The sequence below is a fragment of the Procambarus clarkii genome, chromosome 51 (genome assembly GCF_040958095.1).
Source record: "Procambarus clarkii isolate CNS0578487 chromosome 51, FALCON_Pclarkii_2.0, whole genome shotgun sequence".
Classification (NCBI taxonomy): domain Eukaryota; kingdom Metazoa; phylum Arthropoda; class Malacostraca; order Decapoda; family Cambaridae; genus Procambarus; species Procambarus clarkii.
In genome coordinates, this window is record NC_091200.1 from 20413121 (window position 1) to 20427258 (window position 14138).

Genomic DNA, 14138 nt, shown 5'->3' on the forward strand with positions numbered 1-14138 from the left:
TTGTGTTAAAAAAAAGAGAGATATATATATGTATATAAAATGTCGCTGCCTCTCAGTGTTTGAAAATCTATGTTGATTGTTTGGGTACGAACTGCTACAGCTCTCACTCTCCCCTGTCACTCTGTGTCTCTCTCTCTGTCTCTGTCACCATTCTGCCGTGCTGTCATTAAACACAGCCTTGAGGGCATTCATTTCGTATGTATATATTCTATGGAGACAGCTGGTTCTATGTACCGACTTGGCGCAGGGCGACTAGGTCATCCTGCAGTCATCCATATAGATATATAAATACGACATACAATAAATATATATATATATATATATATATATATATATATATATATATATATATATATATATATATATATGATGTAATTATACATTATATATACAATATATATAATGTATAATTATAATATCTAATGTATGATTCAATATAAATAATATATAGAAGAAAATAAGGAGAAGATACAGAGAAAACCTTGTGGATTCTCACTGAACATTTTAATATTTTCTTCTCCTACCACCCTCATTCATTTGTACATAGACATATATATTTGTTTTTACTTTGTTACAAAAAAGAGTTACATAAAGGTGACAAAGATGATTATTATAAGTTGTCGAGTTTCTCCAGCTCCTCAGATGGCGGGCAGGAACCCTGAATGCAATGTGCATTCCCCCTGTGTATCGCCACGCTGAAGCGCTGGAAAAGAAAGCAGGTAGATTTAGGGTGTCTTGTTTCAATTAGCCCAGAACCCATTTCCATAAAAAAACTGGTGGCACTCTTACCCTAGGCGCCGAGTGTCTCAGAAACAATGGGGACAAAATTGTAGTGGTGATCCTATTGTCTGTAATTACGGGATTTGGCTGATTCCCTGTGAGTGGCAGCCCCACCCGGTTGTGCATCATATATTACACACACACACACACACACACACACACACACACACACACACACACACACACACATATATATATATATATATATATATATATATATATATATATATATATATGTATATATAGAGAGAAAGAGAGAAAAGGATTGCGAATTTAAAAAGACTAGCAAAGTATTAAAAATATAGAATTTGACATGCAGATAGACAAAGAGGAATGGAGTGTTCGATATAGCGGACTAAACATGTCTGTGAAACTATAAATAAATAAATGGCTGTGAGACTGACAGTCATACAGTTAGGTTCATAATTACATTAGGTGTTGACAACACGTAGTAATCATGCACTATATCACAATTAACGCTACAATAATTCCACGAGGATACTCTAATTGTATAATATAATTACCCCCTTTACCAAATAAACAGATGAAATGTATGCAATTAAAACCATCCCTAGTTCCATTTGCAGTTCTTTTTTATTGTTAATAGGTAGAATTATGTAATGGAAATGTCAGTAAATACTAGGAATCTGTTTATGTTTTTAGATAATATTTCTTGCTGTGTATAGATTTTCTGCTTATAAGGCACAATGAGGGTGACTATTATCGAGGTCTGGTATAGTTTTAGTGCTGGTGCTCAAGTAGCGCACAAATGGGTAATTTTTTTTTAATTTGTTAATTATACCATTGGTTTCATGAGGATTATGGCGTATGCGCCATTCATGCCTAAGTGGCGCCCTCAGTAAATAATTCCAATCGCGCATCAGTATTGCTGCTACTCCGTTTTCTACTACTTATACTGTTGGTACAAGTTGTTGGTATTAACTGCTACTACTACTACTACTACTATTACTACTACTACTTTACACTCCTTTTTTATACTACTATTCCAACTACTGCTTCGTCAGGAATACATCAGAACTACTTTGAAGGGAAATTCGATTTAATTTACATGATGGTAGAGAGCGTCGTCTGTGTTGAAAAGTCTCGTTGTGTGGTATTGGATCGGATACAATGAAGATGTCGCCTTGTAATTGATCTGGCATCTTTATAGAATATTATGACCAAGACTCCTTTATTAGTAATGGGTACACACCATCTCCCATCTAAACTGGGATTCTCAAATGTTATTCACCACATCCCATAGATTGTAAGTGAGTCTTGCATGTAAACTGACCTTCGATATTTTTCACAAGGGGAAACAGAGAACGTGGTCAATGTCCCTGTTAGAGATATATTTTATCTATAGGTTGTGTATTGGTGAAGTAGCGTGCCTGGTATTGATATGATAGATGTGAGCTTATTTGGTAGAGCAACGAACATTGCACATAATTGCAATAATGACTGGAGGAACCAGCCCGTTCTAACAACTTTCTGAAGCATAAAAACTACAGTTGTTTAGCGTAACTAAAAGGATCCAAAAACGAACCTACCCACCGAACCTATCTTAGCAGACACGCGCTATTCCCAAGAACCGTCAATATTGATGTGTTCTTAATGTCTCTAAATCACCTCAAATTTGACGATGGTTGCGATTGCATAAAAAAATAGAGGTTTCAGTAAGAGTTTGAATTTAATTGAAAGTCCAGAATTTTTTAATTAAGGTTTCTTGCACTGAGCTCCTAATGCAGCCGCTTTCCAGCGTAACCGCTATTGATTTTAGGTCATTTACTAAACTGTGGTTTAGTAAATAACAACACACACACACACACACACACACATACACACACACACACACACACAATGGATCCTCCAAGAGGACTTGCACAGGTTGCAGAGATGGTCAGAGAAATAGCTATTGGAGTTCAACACGAGCAAATGTAAAGTTATGGAAAAGGGACTAGGAGACAAGAAACCAAAGGCCAGTACACAATGAAGGGGAACTGCCTAACCGTGACGACGCGCGAAAGAGACCTGGGTGTGGATGTAACACCTAATCTATCTCCTGAGGCACATATAAATGGATAACGACAGCAGCGTTCTCTACACTGGCAAAAGTTAGAGCATCATTCAGAAACCTAAGTAAGGAGGCATTTAAGGCGCTTTATAATGCCTACGTGAGGCCAGTCTTCGAGTATGCTGCCTCATCATGGAGTCCCCCCATCTGAAGAAGCATATAAGGAAATTGGAAAAGGTTCAGAAGTTTGCAACGAGACTAGTCCCAGAGTTACAAGGTATTGGGTATGAAGAGCGCCTGAAGGAGCTGTGCCTTACTTCAATAGAAAAAAGAAGGGAGAGGGGGAATATGACAGGAACGTATAAAATACTTAGGGGGATTGACAGAGTGGACATAGACGAAATGTTCACACGGAATAGTAACAGAACGAGGGGACATGGGTGGAAGCTGGAAAATCAGATGAATCACAGAGATGTTAGGAAGTTTTCTTTTAGCGTGAGAGTAGTGGGAAAATAGAATGCACTTAAGGAACAGGTTGTGGAAGCAAATTCTATTCATAATTTTAAAACTAGGTATGATAAGGAAATAGGTCCGGAGTCATTGCTGTAAACAGCCGATGGATCGAAAGGCGGGATCCAAGAGTCAATGCTCGATCCTGCAGACACAAATAGGTGAGTATACACACACACACACACACCTTTTATATTAATATGATAATGCCTACTCCAATTACAATTGGCAACATGCCAGTACAGGATAGTACAGTTAACAGCTGCCTGACGCAACATTTCAATAATTATGAGCTATGAAGAGTTGATGACAGTAAATGATTTGAATAGCTCTTTTACACTAATTAAACCCATGCTCTAAAATCTGTTGTCCACAATATATATATATATATATATATATATATATATATATATATATATATATATATATATATATATATATATATATATATATATATATATATATATATATATATATATATATGACAATGTCAAACCACGGAGGAAAAATGAAACAGGAATTTCCTTAAGTACTTTCGTATATTAATACATCTTCAGAAGGAGTGATTTTACAGATCGAGTGATGGGTATAAATAGGCAGGAGAGAATGGTGAAGTAAGGTGAGGTATAATACGTGGACAACGCAGACGGCCCATTGGCCCATCAGATGCAGCCAATTGGCCCATCTGATGTAGCCCAATGGCCCATCTGATACAGCAAACATACACAGGCACAATACATAGATAATTATAGCATAAAATGGTAAATATATACAATGAATTTAGTGAGACAAATGCGTTCCAATGATCCTACTTAAATCCTCCGTGGTCTGACATTGTCACATTTTTAATCACGTGTTTATTTTCGTGATATACGCACACATATATATATAACTGAAAACTCACACCCCAGAAGTGACTCTGGTTCAAATAGCCTCGGCTATCACCTCATTTTGTCCGGTCGTGATGGTCAAGTGGATTAAGGCGTCTTGTACATACCAGTTGCGTTGCTTCTGGGAGTATGGGTTCGAGTCACTTCTGGGGTGTGCGTTTTCAGTTGCATATTGTCCTGGGGACCATTCAGGCTTGTTCGCACATATATATATATATATATATATATATATATATATATATATATATATATATATATATATATATATATATATATATATATATATATATATATATATATATATATATATATATATATATATATATATATATATATATATATATATATATATATATATATATATGATCGGCGCAACAAAACACCAGAGAGCAAAAGTTTTTTGTTCCAGCGCCTCATTGTTGCAATTCAGAGGGGAAATGCCTGTGGCGTCTTGGGCACTAGTCCAACTTCGGAGGAATTCGAAGAAGTGTTTGACTTGCAACAGTGATCGAACCCGTCTGTGACATTTATCAATGTTTCCCATTGTCGTGTTTTTCAAGAGATCCATAATCTTTAAGCACTTTTTGTATCAACCAACGTATATCTTGTAACCATTAAATACATAATAAAGCACACAAAAACACTAAAGGAAGAGGGTGGTAGGAGAAAAAGCACACAGAAACTGTATTGGAGGGGACCTAAACATTCCCTCTAATGCGTTATGTGTGATTTTCTCCGAGGCTAAGGGTCCCCTTCTTCCAGCCAGAGGTGGTACTCCCTTCCTTTTATCTGAAGTACTGAAGCTTCGTTCGATTGATGAGACAAAGTAGTGTGTTAAGCGTCCGTTCTCCAAGGTATCACTATTCTGCGTTCTCTGAGGGCCATACACTTCCCAATAACTAGATGAGGGGTTGCGAACATATTTATTAACCCTTGAATTTCTTAATGTCTTGTAATGAGGTGTAAATTGGATTTTAAGCAATGAGACGCTCGAATGGTAAGTTCCGTTTTCAACTGAAGGTTAAATCTGTTGCTTACTATGAGTGATTGTCGTTATCTTGCTGGGGTTTTCCTGGTAATTATTTTTTTATTATTTCCTTATTATTTTACCATTTTTTTGTGGAATATTGCTATTAATGTATTATGTGAAACTTGCATTGTCATCTTTTGTTAATTTTCTTAGACCGATCAGTTACTTGGACTGACCGATGAATATGCAATATTCATGCAGGTGCAGATGTATAATGGTACTAAAAATTGGTTGCATTGACGAGAGTCCATTTGGTACACTCTAGAGTTGCAGTGTAATGCAAGTTCAGGACAGATTTGCAAATCATTAAATAGTTATAACCTCTGAGGATTATTTGAGACGTGACTGGCTCCTCCAGGAGGCTGCATCTCAGACGCTTGAGTCCAGCATGATAGAAAAGAGAAATAACTTATCAGAAGGAAGTGCTAAGCTAGTATGTATATTTGGCACATGGAAGAGATTGGACAGAAGTGAGGCGTTGGGATAAGGGGAACTTATTGAAGGAATGACCACTTGGACCATCGGGAACCGAACGCCGACGTGCTAGAAGCGAGGCTATCACTGTACCAAGCAGTCCATGTGACAGGACAGAGTAAACGAAGAGTAAACATATATATAGGAATTAAAAGTTATATTTTTTAGTAAAGATTCATGAAACAACCACTTTACCCAGGTTAGGCTCCTCCGAGGATCTTCCTTCCGCGAGAGTTCCATCAGATGCGTGACACAAGAGCCCAATGTTGGAATAGCGATGTCCGAGACGTTTTCTCGGTCCGTTCGCTGAAAGATCCCATTTCACGGAGAGCTGGGCAAGTCGACAGAGGTGGCGCAGGGCTTTGCCAGGCTGCTGGCTGCTTAAGGTGGCTTCAAGACGTCCAGGAGGATGGTTCAAATCGGCTCTTGTAGTGTACTCATCTAGTTGGGGTGGCGGGGGTTGAGCTTCGGCTCTTTGGTCCTGCCTCTCAACCACCAATCAACAGGTGTACAGGTTCCTGGGCCTATTGGGCTCTATCATATCAACACTTAAAACTGTGTAGGGACTTAAAACTGTGTGTGTGTGTGTGTGTGTGTGTGTGTGTGTGTGTGTGTGTGTGTGTGTGTGTGTGTGTGTGTGTGTGTGTGTGTGTGTGTGTGTGTGTGTGTGTGTGTGTGTGTGTGATATCACGGGTCAGCCCATTCCTGATCGGCAGGGAAAAATCACGTGACACGAAAGGAGATGAATCTGAAATGCTCAGAAAGTAGCCCTTAATTTTCCCAAAGGAAAGTACATTCTGACTGAATGGTAATGAGTTGCCACACAGACATAGCAATCATCACAGTAATGATGATGACATACTGTGTTATGTCATCAAGTACTCACCTTATTACCACCTAAGTGGTATTGTGAAAGTGTCATGTTGGTTGAGCTTAGTCACGTCACATTACGTCACATGGTTGAGTTTTGTTTCGTCATGTGGTTGAGAGTAGTCATGTCGTATGTTGAAGCCTCATATAACATGACTGGTTACAGTCCTCTAACGTATCGAGAGCCTCCTTGTATAAGCAGCTAAACGCAGCGGTGAAACTGAGAACCATTCTTGGGGACATCGAATTCCTGTCGAGCACCACTTTACCGCCTGGAATCACAAAGTTGGTGACGATGCTCAACTTGTTCAGAGGCTTTTTGGATTCCATTCTTCTGTGTGAAGTCTCAGACAAGTGTCGAGTCCTTCGTCTTCAAGAGGATGAAGCTTGGAGGCTTCATCTTGGAGGTTTCAATATCTGCCCCTTGACCACAATGGATTATTTAGCTTCTTAGTAACATATCTAAATTAAGGTCAATGTTGATAGTCTTGAGGAAGAGCAGCAACAAAGAAGAAGAAGAGTTTAAAGACAAAGAAGAGACTTAGATTTTAGTGAATCGCGTAACAGGAGGAACGTGATAAGTTGTGGGTGAAGAGAGGGGGAGGTTTTAAAGATGAGGCGGAAGATTTTTGTTTTAGTTCCCTTTACTCTGTAGATTCCTTTCGGCGTTTTTTACTTTACCATTTCCTGCATATCTCTATCCCCCGTCGTCTCTCTCTCTCTCTCTCTCTCTCTCTCTCTCTCTCTCTCTCTCTCTCTCTCTCTCTCTCTCTCTCTCTCTCTCTCTCTCTCTCTCTCTCTCTCTCTCTCTCTCCAGCTCTCCCTCTCTACTACTCTATCTTCTTTTCCTCTCTCTGCTCTCTTCCCCTGCTTCCCCCCATCTCCCGCTCACCTATCCCTCGCTCTCTCTTGTCTGGTCCCCTAGTTCGTCTTTCCTCCCTTCACCTTCTCACACAACTAACCCACCCACCCCCAACCCCAATCCCCATCCCAGCACTGTAAGGTCAACCTATAATCCCCAAGCACGGGGCTCACTGGGCAAAAGTTCTCGGTGTGCTGGGAAGTTTCGCAGGAGCGGGGCGAGTCATAAAGATCACATTTTTAACATACCACAACTTTAGAGTGGGCCGGATGCCGTATTTTTTACACCAGAACTTTGTGGCGTTAAAGTCTTGGTTATTAAAACGAAAACTGTCAAAAAAATGGTTTAAGTTATTAAAATTCACGAGCGTTACGAAGTGGTTTTCTTCCTCGCTCTCGTATCTATCCAGGGATGGTTTGTTGACATTATGTGGGAGCTCGTTAGCGTTTTCCGCGTTCGTAAACTTTGGTAGTAAATACCGACCTAAGCCGGCGTGAACGAAGTGAGAAGTTCAGATCTCGTAAGTAGGCTGGTAAACACAAACTGTGTATCCTGACAGTGTTTACACTAGACCCAGCAACTCTTACTGAACTCTACAGCTGTGGGTACTGAGGCTCGTATAAACGGACTTTGCCCATATTCGTACAATGATTAATTGTTTTTTTATTTTTGTATTGTAGAAGCCCTTTTAATATGAAACTTTCTTTCGAATGAATTGTTAGTAATTTGTATGTTTAAACACTCATATATGAATGAATGGACATTTGTACACAATACATACATTACCGTATGAATTCATGAATATTTTCATGCAAGACTGCAACATATTCTTATACATAAGAATATGTTGCATTCGAAATATATATGAATACGAAAGCATGCATTTTTAGAAATATACATACAATATGTTATGCATAAATTCACGTATACATGCTTTAAAGCTGCCTCTGTGTATACAAACACACAAAGTGTACACACAGATATCACAATAGCGTGATATATCAAATGAAAAAATCCACAAGGGCCTTGATGAGGCCCTTTTGACCATGTTGTGTTACAGTTGACTAATGCGCGTCTGGTAACATCCAGTGTGTAAGTTCGAACCCTCATCAAGGCCCTTGTGGATTTGTTCACACGAAAGGCCTATTTCATTTTCGTGTATCACACAGCAGTCTAGTACTTGCGAGTTGCTTAGCTTTTCAAAATGTTTTTCATTAAAACCTAGGCCAGGGTTCATCTAATATTGAGGCAACCTCTTATGAAACCTATACATCTTTATAGATTTCATACATGCATCATATATATATATATATATATATATATATATATATATATATATATATATATATATATATATATATATATATATATATATATATATATATATATATATATATACATATTTTTATCTCTCTCTCTCTCTCTCTCTCTCTCTCTCTCTCTCTCTCTCTCTCTCTCTCTCTCTCTCTCTCTCTCTCTCTCTCTCTCTCTCTCTCTCTCTCTCTCTCTCTCTCTCTCTCTCTCTCTCTCTCTCTCTCTCTCTCTCTCTCTCTCTCTCTCTCTCTCTCTCTCTATATATATATATATATATATATATATATATATATATATATATATATATATATATATTTTATTTGATTATTTTCCTGACTATCACTTTCTTGCTGGCTGGCTCTCTCGTTCTGAATCTCGTTTTTTCAACTGTCACCAAATCTGATGGATTAAGACAGTACCTGGCAGAGTGACATTCTTCAAGGCCACCTTCCAGTACGATGATGTGCCTCAGTTATCACCAGTTCTCGATCTAGTCTTGCTAGATCCTATCACGAGCGCGTGTCCTGCCATCAGGTGGTAGTGAAGCATGTTATGATCCTCTTCTTGGTGAGGGGGAAGTAAACAGCTACAGTAATAGGGTTATTAGGGCTTATTAAGCATTTAGACACAGAGTCTTAACTAGCCTGGAGAAGCGCTGGCTAATTTGAAAATTAAGCCGGCTAATCAGAAGGGGAACTATTGCAAAGAACCCATGAGAAGTCATTAGGTGATAAGCCCAGCCAATGAGACGTGTGCTCCACTGTGATGTTACAGGAACGTAGTGGATGCGGAGTAGTCAAGCAGTTTCCATATCTAAATTTCTGTTAAATTTCAGTCTTTTTTTTTTTTATTTTTGCCTATCAAGCAGTGTACGAAACCAAACAACTCAATACGCCTGTCGAATCCGAGTTTTATCATTTCGGTAAACCATGCATTTTAAGACACATTTAATTTCAAAAGAGCACCAGAAATTTAACGATGTGATGAGTAGCGTTGAAATTAATTCATTGTGTCGGGGGACAGGATGCCAGAGGGTTTGGCTTTTATCGAGGTTCCCCTCCACCCCATCCAAGGCCGAATTACTGACCCAGTCCAGGATGGAACCCCACAACAACCTGATTAACCCTGAGTACCTACGTGCTGCTAGATGAACAGAGAAACTAGGTGAAAGGAAATGTATGTACTCAACTATTTCTGTCCCGCCCGGGATTCGAACCCAGAATTCTCGATTGTGCGTCGAGAACGAAATCGAGTGTACTACGAGGCCCCTTCAACGAAATGGTGGTACATTCAGTGTAAGACTGAGGGAATCGTCAGTAGGAAGCTGAGACGGGAGACATCTCCCGTCACGCAGGGTGCAGTTGCACCTCCACAGATTTCCAGTATCAGCTCTTGATACTGGTAATGGCTCAAAAGGCCCACCACATACGGGCTATTTATGCCCGTGCCACCTTTTGGGTGGCTTAATCTTCATCAATCAATCAATCAGGAGAAGCCAAGCGCCAAGCGATTACGACTATATAGCACTAGGAACGGGTCAGGATAAGGATTTGGGATGGGACGGGGGGGAAGGAATGGTCCCCATCCACTTGGACGGTCGGGTGATTGAACACCGACCTGCATGAAGCGAGACCGTCGCTCTACCGTCCAGTCCAAAGCAATTGGGCGATTGAGACGGAGTAATACCAGATCGAGGATGAAACAACACCGAAATCCTCCTCCTACTCCACCTCATCATCATCAAAGTTCCCAAATCACAAGCGACTTGGAGGTCTTGGAAATGACGGTGATGAATATGAAGTAATTTCATCCTTAATGAGTAAACGACATTCAACTGTCAGCACACCTAACGACTAATTCAGGGTTACCTTGTTAAGAGTCGGCTGCTTCCATGGCTAACAAGGTAATTAGAGTGTGATTAAGGCATGATTTTCTTGTGAGACTCGTGCCTGCTTCGACCGTTTCCGGCAGAGAGTAAGGATGCATATATCTGTAATAACCAGAAATTCATAGTTTCAGATGTTTTGGTAAACCATTCCTTCACAATTGCTGACTTTCCAGTAAACCATTGTTTCATATTTGGTGATATTCAAGTAAACCAGTTTTCTATATAGTTGCCAATGTTCTGGCAAACCTCGAATTGCTATCTGAATTGAATTATGAATTATGAATTGTCATAATGCTATCATTCTAGTAATACAATGCTCCAGTTACAGATACTGACAGTCTAATAAAACAATGCTAACCATCCTAGGCCAAATATAATACATATATGTGCTATAATAGGCCTAGGAGTATTTAGATTTGGTTTTCAATTATATTTTTCCTTACTCTCTGAAGTGAATCTTGCCAAATTCTACTATCTAATTGTCCATTACGTCAATATATGTTCAATGGTCCTCATCGTTTCTATAAGTACTATCTAAACAAGAAGAGGGGGCTGCTCACTGAGTAATACTCATTAATGTCTTACTCAGGCCGAGGATGAGTAGTTATTACTCGTATGTTGGCTTCATACACTTAGTCAATAACTAATGACAATCTTCTTGATAACTATCTTATTCATTATTTCAGTCAAAAATTCCTCCATTTATTGATAAAAATAAAATTTATACATGGCGTTCTATTTTTCATATTTATAAAACACGAAAATAATCACGCGGAAGCAATATTTGTTTTTCGCAAATTTGCACTTGATTTTATAGTTATTTCGTTACAGCGTTTGTTAGATTAATTTCTACAAATATGGAGAGAATTGTGAAAAATACACAAAATTCCATGTCTGCTCGGTGATAAAATGCAATTATTCTGCGAGTAATTCCGGTTTTGACAACTCTTCCATTATTTTTTAAAAGCAACTGTGTTTGTTAAGTTGAAACTTGTTTTCAACTTTGGAAAGAAAATATTATTCTGAGGCAAACGTATCCTTTTTGGTTAGGTGTATATTTGTGTAAGTTAGGTTTAGTTGGTCAAATTAAGAGTTTTAATTTACCATTTGTCTATTTTAATGTTAATTATTTACTCGTGTAATTAACTAACAGTAATTACCCATAACAGAGCTTGCTGGGTGATGGTTCAGTTCTATTGTGCGTATGTACTCGCCTCTTTGTGCTTGCATGATCAAGCTTCAGCTCTTGAAGCCCGGTTTTTGTAACCACCACTTGCCTAATGTAATGACAGTTGACCTATTTCTCTCATCATATCTGTTTTTTATATCCTGAAAGGAGCTCGAATGTAACATCTGCTTCTTTAGTTAATTCCATTTTCCCCACTTCCTGTACGCCAAACTTTCTAACACCTCCATGGCTTATCGGTTTCTCAAGCTTTCACTCGGGGCGTTTTGTTCTATTATAAACATTTTCACTTTTCCACTGTCAATCCCACTAAGTATTTTATAACTATTATGCCTCCTGTGTGTCTCTCTCTCTCTCATCTTTTCTAGCGTCATCAGGTCTATATTTTTTCAGTATTTCTAAAAACGAAATCCCTCGCAATTCTAGGACGAGCCTCGTTGCAAACGTCTGGACCTTCTGGAGTATGTGTTATTTTGTGATGGGGGCTCCGCGATGCGGCTGCATATTCTAGAACTGGTCTCACGTAGGTAGACCACTTCATGCCATCCAAATAAAAACTCGATAATTTTTTTTCATCCATTGCATTTTTGTGCAAAAACGCAATATTGAATTAATATTGTCGTTCGCGCCTATCTGTATGTTGATGGGTGAATAATAAGCTCAGTAGTCTGGCGTTGTGAAAACTGAGATAAATGAGGAGAGAAGAGAGAAGGCGAAGGTTATGTGTAGCGATTGTGAGGGACAGAGAAAGAGGGAGAAAGAGGAGGAGATAGGACGGACATTCTCCTGGCCAAATCCGAGAGATTAATGTCGAAAACTGTTGAGAGTTTAGAAAGGTTTAGCCAATATTTGGAGTAATTACGGATAAGGTAGTGTGGGTCACGATCGAGCTCCTCCAACAGCTGTGTCTCGTGTTGTAATAACCTCATCCTCTCTGTAAACACCTGCGCTCTTGTGTTAAACAACACCTGTTGGAGTGGCTGATCTGATTTATTTTGAGTTAAAACTAAGAGAAATTTGATGAAATCTAACCTACCTAACTTATCATATCCTAATATATGATATAATTATACTCATATCATATGAGTATAATCAATATGAGTATATTCAAAGAACATGAAAAGTAATTTGAGTTCTTAATTTAATGTAACAATAATATTAATTGGAAATATGGCCAATGGACTGCAATCCAGACAAATGCAAAGTTAAGAGGATGTAAATAAGACTGAGAAGACCTCAAACATAATTCAGAATAAAGAGAAGTCAATTTTGCACGACTTAAAAATAAGTATTGCGAAATAACATAATTCCAGATCAAACACGAGAGACACACATCGACAGAATAACGTCGTCAGCAAATGTCAAGCCGACCAACCTCCCGGTAATATCAAATTGAATGAAGGCCTTTCGAACACCACATATATAATCTACGTGAGTATGCTGAACTGGCATGGAACCCGTAGCTAAGAAACACGCATCAAAATTGGAGACGCAGATGTCTCGAAGATTTTTAAAGCTAATGTTTTTAGTTACTCGTAAATAAAGAGAATGGTTACATGAGGAAGTTGTCAATGCTAATTCGATGCAGTTTTATATGTGGATATAGTTCGACTAGGAGAGAAGTCATTCAATTAAATTATCGATTGTCACAAGGCTGGGCTTAAGAGCTGAAATTATCCTTGTAGGCATATAACAGAGAGAGTGTACACCTGCACGCAAGCGCACGCGCGCACACACCCACACACAGACACAGACACACACACACACACACACACACACACACACACACACACACACACACACACACACACACACACACACACACACACACACACACACACACACACACACACACACACACACAAAACAACTGTAAGCACAACTAGGTGAGTACACGTATTAATGCACTCATGTGTTTGAGATAATATTTTAATTATTATTTCAACATTGCAGGTAAATTGAATAATCTCAAGGAAGATCTTAATATCGTTCCTTATCAGTCTAATGGGGTTAGAAGTTGCTACACTCTAAATTTTTAAATTTATCGTTTGGCATTTTAATAACTCTTCCTTAAAGTTTAAAGTGAAACATCGATTTAGAGCGTGAGAGTGAGAGAGAGAGAGAGAGAGAGAGAGAGAGAGAGAGAGAGAGAGAGAGAGAGAGAGAGAGAGAGAGAGAGAGAGAGAGAGAGAGAGAGAGAGAGAGAGAGAGAGAGAGAGAGAGAGAGAGAGAGAGAGAGAGTTTTCGCTATTGTTACTGTTAGAATATCGGAGGCCAGCACTGCAGTAACCAACAAATTCAGTCCAGTGCAGCAGTAAAT